Below are 11445 nucleotides of genomic sequence, written 5' to 3'. Positions count from 1 at the left end.
TAATCAGGGTGTGCAAGGTGGATGGAGTCCTGGCCAAGACTGAGATGTCACTGTTGGAGCAGGGAGTGATCTCCTGAACTGCAGTCTATGAAAGCAGCAGCGATGCATTGTGTCCATGCTGAGGGGAATACATTGAAAGGGGATGAGTAGTCTACTGCTGTGTCCTCGGCAGGAGCTGTGTCTACTCTCAGCACCTCAGTTACAAACTGAGCTGGTGCCTGGGCTATCCAGCCTTACTCTGACTTAGTTCCTTCTCAATTCCACAGAAGAGCCTGATTCAAACACTGCGTGGACAGGGATTGTTCTGCCAGTTTTAACAGCAGCCGTCATGACATATTCACTCTCTAAGCTGCTTCTGCGAAAGGGGATTGTCTGCAGGAAACCACCTGGACTATCAGCTGCTGCTCAGTTAACCTGCACAAGGTAACGCCCATCAGCTATTCACAGCAGCACACAATTCACATTGCCAAAGGAGACCATCGTACCCAGACCAGCTCTTTCAACAGGAGTCATTACCAAGTGCCTTTAGCCCCATATGCCTGTCCATATCTTCATCCAGTCCCCTTCGGAATGCCTCAGTTGTAACTACCCCCACCACATTTTCATGTTTGTGCATTCCATCCCCAAACTATTCACTAAGTAAACGGTTTGACATCACCTCCTCGCTCTTGGACTCTGTGCCCCTCTTGATAAGGTTAAGTATAGTGTGTGTGTACTGCATTAACTTCCCTCTCCACCTGCCCTGCCACCTTCCATGATCTCTACACCGAGACACCCAGCTCCCTCTGCTACTGCACCCCCTTTAGAATTATACCAGCTCCCACCCCACCACCCCCATTTGATATTGTCTTTCATTGTTTTTCCAACAATCACCTCACCTTTCGCCATTGAACCTCACCAGCTACACATACCCCCCTCCACCTACCAGGTGAAAGTGAGCTCTGCAGATGCTGGAGATTGGAGTGGAGAGGGTAGTGCTGGAAAAGCACAGCATGTCAGGCAGCATCCGAGGAGCAGGAGAATCAACGTTTCGAGCATAAGCCCTGATGAAGATTTTATACCCAAAACGTTGATTTTCCTGCCCCTCGGAAGCTGCCTGACATGCTGTTCTTTTCCAGCGCTACCCTCTCCACGTCAGCAACTTGTCAACGTGCTTTCGGAGTTCCACAGTTTACAATTCTTCCAAGGATTTCTCATCTGCAAACATTTACATTGCCCCAATTATTAACCAGATGTCAAGACCAACCGCAGGGGACTCTGCTACAAACCCTCCTCCGGCCTGAAACAGATCCAGTGACCACACATTGTCCTCTGTTTGCTACCATGCAGCAATTTTAATCCACAAACAGCATCCATATGCCCCTATGCCCTGACAGGCTCCATATGCCCCTATACCCTGACAGGATCCATATGCCCCTATTCCCTGACAGCATCCATATGCCCCTATACCCTGACAGGATCCGTATCCCCCTATGCCCTGACAGGCTCCATATGCCCCTATGCCCTGACAGGATCCATATGCCCCTATTCCCTGACAGCATCCATATCCCCCTATACCCTGACAGGCTCCATATGCCCCTATACCCTGACAGGATCCATATCCCGCTATTCCGTGACAGGATCCATATCCCCGAATTCCCTGACAGGATCCGTATCCCCCTATTCCCTGACCGGATCCGTATACTCCTATTCCCTTACAGGATCCATATCCCCCTATTCCCTGACAGGATCCGTATCCCCCTATTCCCTTACAGGATCCATATCCCCCTATTCCCTGACAGGATTCGTATCCCCCTATTCCCTGACTGGATCCGTATCCCCCTATTCCCTTACAGGATCCATATCCCCCCATTCCCTGACAGGATCCGTATCCCCCCATTCCCTGACAGGATCCGTATACCCCTATTCCCTGACAGGATCCATGTCCCCCTATTCCGTGACAGGATTCGTATCCCCCTATTCCCTGACAGGATCCTTACCCCCTTTTCCCTGACAGGATCCGTATCCCACTATTCCCTGACAGGATCCGTATCCCCCTATTCCCTTACAGGATCTGTATCCCCTTATTCCCTGGCAGGATCCGTACCCCTATTCCCTGATAGGATCCATATCCCACTATTCCCTGACCGGATCCGTATCCCCCTATTCCCAGACAAGAGCTGTACCCCCTATTCTCCGCTCAGGATCCGTATTCCCTATTCCCTGACAGTATCCGTATCCCCCTATTCCCTTACAGGATCTGTATCCCCGTATTCCCTAACAGGATCCGTATCCCACTATTCCCTGACAGGATCCGTAACACCCTATTCCCTTACAGGATCCATATCCCCCTCTTCCCTGACAGGATCCATATTCGACTATTTCCTGACAGGATCCGTATCCCCCTATTCCATGACAGGATCCATAACCCCCTATTCCCAGACAAGAGCTGTACCCCCTATTCCCTGACAGGATCAGTATTCCCTATTCCCTGACAGGATCCGTATCCCCCTATTCCCTTACAGGATCCGTATCCCCCTATTCCCTAACAGGATCCGTATCCCCCTATTCCCTGACAGGATCCGTAACACCCTATTCCCTTACAGGATCCATATCCCCCTCTTCCCTGACAGGATCCATATTCGCCTATTCCCTGACAGGATCCGTCTCCCCCTATTCCCTTACAGGATCCATATCCCACTATTCCCTGACAGGATCCGTATCCCCCTATTCCGTGACAGGATCCATATCCCCCTATTCCCTGACAAGAATCGTACCCACTATTCCCGTTCAGGATCCGTATTCCCTATTCCCAGACAGGATCCGTATCTCACTATTCCCTTACAGGATCCGTATCCCCCTATTCCCTAATAGGATCCGTATCCCCCTATTCCCTGACAGGATCCGTATCCCCCTATTCCCTGACAGGATCCGTAACACCCTATTCCCTTACGGGATCCGTATCCCCCTATTCCCTAACAGGATCCGTGTCTCCCTAGTCCCTAACAGGATCCGTGTCCCCCTATTCCCTGACAGGATCCATATACCCCTACTCCCTGACTGGATCGGAATCCCCCAATTCCCTGACAGGATCCATATACCCCTACTCCCTGACTGGATCGGTATCCCCCTATTCCCTGACAGGATCCGTAACTCCCTATTCCCTTACAGGATCTGTATTCCCCTATTCCCTAACAGGATCCATATCCCCCTATTCCGTGACAGGATCTGTAACCCCCTATTCCCTGACAGGATCCCGTATCCTCCTATTCCCTCACAGGATCCATATCCCCCTATTCCCTGACAGGATCCTGTATCCTCCTATTCCCTTACAGGATCCATATCCCCTATTCCCTGACAGGATCCGTGTCCCCTTATTCCCTGACAGGATCCATATCCCCCTATTCCCTTAGGATCCGTATCCCCCTATTCCCTTACAGGATCCATATCCCCTATACTCTGACAGGATCCGTATCCCCCTATTCCCTGACAAGAATCGTACCCCCTATTCCCGTTCAGGATCCGTATCCCCCTATTCCCTGACAGGATCCGTATCCCCCTATTCCCTGACAGGATCCGTATCCCCCTACTCCCTGACAGGATCCGCATCCCCCTATTCACTGCACCCGGGGAAGGGGATATACTGCACCCGGGGAAGGGGATATACTGCACCCGGGGAAGGGGATATACTGCACCCGGGGAAAGGGTTATACTGCACCCGGGGAAGGGGATATACTGCACCCGGGGAAGGGGATATACTGCACCAGGGGAAGGGGATATACTGCGCCCGGGGAAGGGGATATACTGCACCCGGGGAAAGGGTTATACTGCACCCGGGGAAGGGGATATACTGCACCCGGGGAAGGGGATATACTGCACCCGGGGAAGGGGATATACTGCACCCGGGGAAGGGGTTATACTGCACCCGGGGAAGGGGATATACTGCACCCGGGGAAGGGGTTATACTGCACCCGGGGAAGGGGTTATACTGCACCAGGGGAAGGGGATATACTGCACCCGGGGAAGGGGATATACTGCACCCGGGGAAAGGGTTATACTGCACCCGGGGAAGGGGTTATACTGCACCAGGGGAAGGGGATATACTGCACCCGGGGAAGGGGATATACTGCACCCGGGGAAAGGGTTATACTGCACCCGGGGAAGGGGATATACTGCACCCGGGGAAGGGGATATACTGCACCCGGGGAAGGGGATATACTGCACCAGGGGAAGGGGATATACTGCACCCGGGGAAGGGGATATACTGCACCCGGGGAAAGGGTTATACTGCACCCGGGGAAGGGGATATACTGCACCCGGGGAAGGGGATATACTGCACCCGGGGAAGGGGATACACTGCACCCGGGGAAGGGGATACACTGCACCCGGGGAAGGGGATATACTGCACCCGGGGAAGGGGATATACTGCACCCGGGGAAGGGGATACACTGCACCCGGGGAAGGGGATACACTGCACCCGGGGAAGGGGATACACTGCACCCGGGGAAGGGGATACACTGCACCCGGGGAAGGGGATACACTGCACCCGGGGAAGGGGATACACTGCACCCAGGGAAGGGGTTATACTGCACCCGGGGAAGGGGTTATACTGCACCCAGGGAAGGGGTTATACTGCACCCGGGGAAGGGGATACACTGCACCCGGGGAATGGGATATACTGCACCCGGGGAATGGGATATACTGCACCTGGGGAAGGGGTTATACTGCACCCGGGGAAGGGGATACACTGCACCCGGGGAATGGGATATACTGCACCTGGGGAAGGGGATATACTGCACCCGGGGAAGGGGATATACTGCACCAGGGGAAGGGGATACACTGCACCCGGGGAAGGGGATATACTGCACCCGGGGAAGGGCATATACTGCACCTGGGGAATGGTATATACTGCACCTGGGGAAGGGGATATACTGCACCTGGGGAAGGGGTTATACTGCACCCGGGGAAGGGGTTATACTGCACTCGGGGAAGGGGATATACTGCACCCGGGGAAGGGGATACACTGCACCCGGGGAAGGGGATATACTGCACCCGGGGAAGGGGATACACTGCACCCGGGGAAAGGGATATACTGCACCCGAGGAAGGGGATATACTGCACCCGGGGAAGGGGATATACTGCACCCGGGGAAGGGGATACACTGCACCCGGGGAAAGGGATACACTGCACCCGGGGAAGGGGATATACTGCACCCGAGGAAGGGGATATACTGCACCCGGGGAAGGGGATATACTGCACCCGGGGAAGGGGATATACTGCACCCGGGGAAGGGGATATACTGCACCCGGGGAAGGGGTTATACTGCACCCGGGGAATGGGATATACTGCACCCGAGGAATGGGATATACTGCACCCGGGGAAGGGGTTATACTGCACCCGGGGAAGGGGTTATACTGCACCAGGGGAAGGGGATATACTGCACCCGGGGAAGGGGATATACTGCACCCGGGGAAAGGGTTATACTGCACCCGGGGAAGGGGATATACTGCACCCGGGGAAGGGGATATACTGCACCCGGGGAAGGGGATATACTGCACCAGGGGAAGGGGATATACTGCACCCGGGGAAGGGGATATACTGCACCCGGGGAAAGGGTTATACTGCACCCGGGGAAGGGGATATACTGCACCCGGGGAAGGGGATATACTGCACCCGGGGAAGGGGATACACTGCACCTGGGGAAGGGGATACACTGCACCCGGGGAAGGGGATACACTGCACCCGGGGAAGGGGATACACTGCACCCGGGGAAGGGGATACACTGCACCCGGGGAAGGGGATACACTGCACCCGGGGAAGGGGATACACTGCACCCGGGGAAGGGGATACACTGCACCCAGGGAAGGGGTTATACTGCACCCGGGGAAGGGGTTATAGTGCACCCAGGGAAGGGGTTATACTGCACCCGGGGAAGGGGATACACTGCACCCGGGGAATGGGATATACTGCACCTGGGGAAGGGGTTATACTGCACCCGGGGAAGGGGATACACTGCACCCGGGGAATGGGATATACTGCACCTGGGGAAGGGGATATACTGCACCCGGGGAAGGGCATATACTGCACCTGGGGAATGGTATATACTGCACCTGGGGAAGGGGATATACTGCACCTGGGGAAGGGGTTATACTGCACCCGGGGAAGGGGTTATACTGCACTCGGGGAAGGGGATATACTGCACCCGGGGAAGGGGATACACTGCACCCGGGGAAGGGGATATACTGCACCCGGGGAAGGGGATACACTGCACCCGGGGAAAGGGATATACTGCACCCGAGGAAGGGGATATACTGCACCCGGGGAAGGGGATATACTGCACCCGGGGAAGGGGATACACTGCACCCGGGGAAAGGGATACACTGCACCCGGGGAAGGGGATATACTGCACCCGAGGAAGGGGATATACTGCACCCGGGGAAGGGGATATACTGCACCCGGGGAAGGGGATATACTGCACCCGGGGAAGGGGATATACTGCACCCGGGGAAGGGGATACACTGCACCCGGTGAAGGGGATACATTCCCCCCCGGTAAGGGGATACACTGCACCCGCGGAAAGGGATATACTGCACCCGGGGAAGGGGATATACTGCACCCGGGGAAGGGGATATACTGCACCCGAGGAAGGGGATATACTGCACCCGAGGAAGGGGATATACTGCACCCGGGGAATGGGATATACTGCACCCGGGGAATGGGATACACTGCACCCGGGGAAGGGGATGCACTGCACCCGGGGAAGGGAATACACTGCACCCGGGGAAGGGGATATACTGCACCCGGGGAAGGGGATATACTGCACCCGAGGAATGGGATATACTGCACCCGGGGAAGGGGTTATACTGCACCCGGGGAAGGGGTTATACTGCACCCGGGGAAGGGGATACACTGCACCCGGGGAAGGGGATACACTGCACCCGGGGAAGGGGTTATACTGCACCCGGGGAAGGGGTTATACTGCACCCGGGGAAGGGGATACACTGCACCCGGGGAAGGGGATACACTGCACCCGGGGAAGGGGATATACTGCACCCGGGGAAGGGGTTATACTGCACCCGGGGAAGGGGTTATACTGCACCCGGGGAAGGGGATATACTGCACCCGGGGAAGGGGTTATACTGCACCCGGGGAAGGGGATATACTGCACCCAGGGAAGGGGTTATACTGCACCCGGGGAAGGGGTTATACTGCACCCGGGGAAGGGGATATACTGCACCCGGGGAAGGGGATATACTGCACCCGGGGAAGGGGATATACTGCACCCAGGGAAGGGGTTATACTGCACCCGGGGAAGGGGATATACTGCACCCAGGGAAGGGGTTATACTGCACCCGGGGAAGGGGATACACTGCACCCGGGGAAGGGGTTATACTGCACCCGGGGAAGGGGTTATACTGCACCCGGGGAAGGGGATGCACTGCACCCGGGGAAGGGGATATACTGCACCCGGGGAAGGGGTTATACTGCACCCTGGGAAGGGGTTGTACTGCACCCGGGGAAGGGGATACACTGCACCCGGGGAAGGGGTTATACTGCACCTGGGGAATGGGATATACTGCACCCGGGGAAGGGAATATACTGCACCCGGGGAAGGGGTTATACTGCACCCGGGGAAGGGGATACACTGCACCCGGGGAAGGGGATACACTGCACCCGGGGAAGGGGTTATACTGCACCCGGGGAAGGGGTTATACTGCACCTGGGGAAGGGGATATACTGCACCTGGGGAATGGGATATACTGCACCCGGGAAAGGGGATGCACTGCACCCGGGGAAGGGGATATACTGCACCAGGGGAAGGGGTTATACTGCACCCGGGGAAGGGGATACACTGCACCCGGGGAAGGGGATACACTGCACCCGGGGAAGGGGATATACTGCACCCGGGGAAGGGGATATACTGCACCCGGGGAAGGGGATATACTGCACCCGGGGAAGGGGTTATACTGCACCTGGGGAAGGGGATACACTGCACCCGGGGAAGGGGATATACTGCACCCGGGGAAGGGGATATACTGCACCCGGGGAAGGGGATACACTGCACCTGGGGAAGGGGATACACTGCACCCGGGGAAGGGGATATACTGCACCCGGGGAAGGGGATATACTGCACCCGGAGAAGGGGACATACTGCATCCGGGGAAGGGGTTACACTGCACCCGGGGAAGGGGATACGCTGCACCCGGGGAAGGGGATATACTGCACCCGGGGATGGGGATACACTGCACCCAGGGAAGGGGATATACTGCACCCGGGGAAGGGGATACACTGCACCCGGGGAAGGGGATACGCTGCACCCGGGGAAGGGGATATACTGCACCCGGGGATGGGGATACACTGCACCGAGGGAAGGGGATATACTGCACCCGGGGAAGGGGATACACTGCACCCGGGGATGGGGATACACTGCACCCGGGGAAGGGGATATACTGCACCCAGGGATGGGGATACACTGCACCCGGGGAAGGGGGTATACTGCACCCGGGGAAGGGGATACACTGCACCCGGGAAAGGGGGTATACTGCACCCGGGGAAGGGGATATACTGCACCCGGGGAAGGGGGTATACTGCACCCGGGGAAGGGGATATACTGCACCCGGGGAAGGGGGTATACTGCACCCGGGGAAGGGGATACACTGCACCCGGGGAAGGGGGTATACTGCACCCGGGGAAGGGGTTACACTGCACCCGGGGAAGGGGATATACTGCACCCAGGGAAGGGGATACACTGCACCCGGGGAAGGGGTTACACTGCACCCGGGGAAGGGGATACACTGCACCCGGGGAAGGGGATATACTGCACCCAGGGAAGGGGATATACTGCACCTGGGGAATGGGATATACTGCACCCGGGGAAGGGGATGCACTGCACCCGGGGAAGGGAATACACTGCACCCGGGGAAGGGGATATACTGCACCCGGGGAAGGGGATATACTGCACCCGAGGAATGGGATATACTGCACCCGGGGAAGGGGTTATACTGCACCCGGGGAAGGGGTTATACTGCACCCGGGGAAGGGGATACACTGCACCCGGGGAAGGGGATACACTGCACCCGGGGAAGGGGTTATACTGCACCCGGGGAAGGGGTTATACTGCACCCGGGGAAGGGGATACACTGCACCCGGGGAAGGGGTTATACTGCACCCGGGGAAGGGGTTATACTGCACCCGGGGAAGGGGATGCACTGCACCCGGGGAAGGGGATATACTGCACCCGGGGAAGGGGTTATACTGCACCCTGGGAAGGGGTTGTACTGCACCCGGGGAAGGGGTTATACTGCACCCGGGGAAGGGGATACACTGCACCCGGGGAAGGGGATACACTGCACCCGGGGAAGGGGTTATACTGCACCCGGGGAAGGGGTTATACTGCACCTGGGGAAGGGGATATACTGCACCTGGGGAATGGGATATACTGCACCCGGGGAAGGGGATATACTGCACCAGGGGAAGGGGTTATACTGCACCCGGGGAAGGGGATACACTGCACCCGGGGAAGGGGATACACTGCACCCGGGGAAGGGGATATACTGCACCCGGGGAAGGGGATATACTGCACCCAGGGGATGGGGATGCACTGCACCTGGGGAATGGGATATACTGCACCCGGGGAAGGGGTTATACTGCACCTGGGGAAGGGGATACACTGCACCCGGGGAAGGGGATATACTGCACCCGGGGAAGGGGATATACTGCACCTGGGGAAGGGGATATACTGCACCCGGGGAAGGGGATATACTGCACCCGGGGAAGGGGTTATACTGCACCCGGGGAAGGGGATACACTGCACCTGGGGAAGGGGATACACTGCACCCGGGGAAGGGGATATACTGCACCCGGGGAAGGGGATATACTGCACCCGGAGAAGGGGACATACTGCATCCGGGGAAGGGGTTACACTGCACCCGGGGAAGGGGATACGCTGCACCCGGGGAAGGGGATATACTGCACCCGGGGATGGGGATACACTGCACCCAGGGAAGGGGATATACTGCACCCGGGGAAGGGGATACACTGCACCCGGGGATGGGGATACACTGCACCCGGGGAAGGGGATATACTGCACCCGGGGAAGGGGATATACTGCACCCAGGGATGGGGATACACTGCACCCGGGGAAGGGGGTATACTGCACCCGGGGAAGGGGATACACTGCACCCGGGAAAGGGGGTATACTGCACCCGGGGAAGGGGATATACTGCACCCGGGGAAGGGGGTATACTGCACCCGGGGAAGGGGATATACTGCACCCGGGGAAGGGGGTATACTGCACCCGGGGAAGGGGATACACTGCACCCGGGGAAGGGGTTACACTGCACCCGGGGAAGGGGTTACACTGCACCCGGGGAAGGGGATATACTGCACCCAGGGAAGGGGATACACTGCACCCGGGGAAGGGGTTACACTGCACCCGGGGAAGGGGATACACTGCACCCGGGGAAGGGGATATACTGCACCCAGGGAAGGGGATATACTGCACCCGGGGAAGGGGATATACTGCACCCAGGGAAGGGGATATACTGCACCCGGGGAAGGGGTTATACTGCACCCGGGGAAGGGGTTATACTGCACCCGGGGAAGGGGATACACTGCACCCGGGGAAGGGGTTATACTGCACCCGGGGAAGGGGTTACACTGCACCCGGGGATGGGGATATACTGCACCCGGGGAAGGGGATACACTGCACCCGGGGAAGGGGATACACTGCACCCGGGGAAGGGGTTATACTGCACCCGGGGAAGGGGTTATACTGCACCCGGGGAAGGGGTTACACTGCACCCGGGGATGGGGATATACTGCACCCGGGGAAGGGGATACACTGCACCCGGGGAAGGGGATACACTGCACCCGGGGAAGGGGATATACTGCACCCGGGGAAGGAGATATATTGCACCCGGGGAAGGGGATATACTGCACCCGGGGAAGGGGATACACTGCACCCGGGGAAAGGGATATACTGCACCCGGGGAAGGGGATATACTGCACCCGAGGAAGGGGATATACTGCACCCGGGGAAGGGGATATACTGCACCCGGGGAAGGGGATATACTGCACCCGGGGAAGGGGATACACTGCACCCGGTGAAGGGGATACATTCCCCCCCGGTAAGGGGATACACTGCACCCGGGGAAGGGGATATACTGCACCCGGGGAAGGGGATATACTGCACCCGGGGAAGGGGATACACTGCACCCGGTGAAGGGGATACATTCCCCCCCGGTAAGGGGATACACTGCACCCGGGGAAAGGGATATACTGCACCCGGGGAAGGGGATATACTGCACCCGAGGAAGGGGATATACTGCACCCGAGGAAGGGGATATACTGCACCCGGGGAAGGGGATATACTGCACCTGGGGAATGGGATATACTGCACCTGGGGAATGGGATATACTGCACCCGGGGAAGGGGATGCACTGCACCCGGGGAAGGGAATACACT

General features: G+C 57.9%; 1 long non-coding RNA gene across 1 annotated transcript in view; it reads left to right on the top strand.

Annotated features, from left to right (window-relative positions):
- Window positions 1-289: 289 nt before the first annotated feature.
- Window positions 290-11445, top strand: part of LOC148152300 (uncharacterized) — a 240172-nt gene continuing 229016 nt past the window's right edge. The window contains exon 1 of the long non-coding RNA XR_015760554.1: window positions 290-423. This is a non-coding gene — a long non-coding RNA (uncharacterized LOC148152300). The remainder of the gene's footprint in view (window positions 424-11445) is intronic.

The sequence above is a fragment of the Chiloscyllium plagiosum genome, unplaced genomic scaffold (assembly GCF_037043375.1).
Source record: "Chiloscyllium plagiosum isolate Xiang-an unplaced genomic scaffold, Cpla_swu_hap1 HiC_scaffold_1, whole genome shotgun sequence".
Lineage (NCBI taxonomy): Eukaryota > Metazoa > Chordata > Chondrichthyes > Orectolobiformes > Hemiscylliidae > Chiloscyllium > Chiloscyllium plagiosum.
This window is presented reverse-complemented; position numbering and strand designations above follow the sequence as displayed.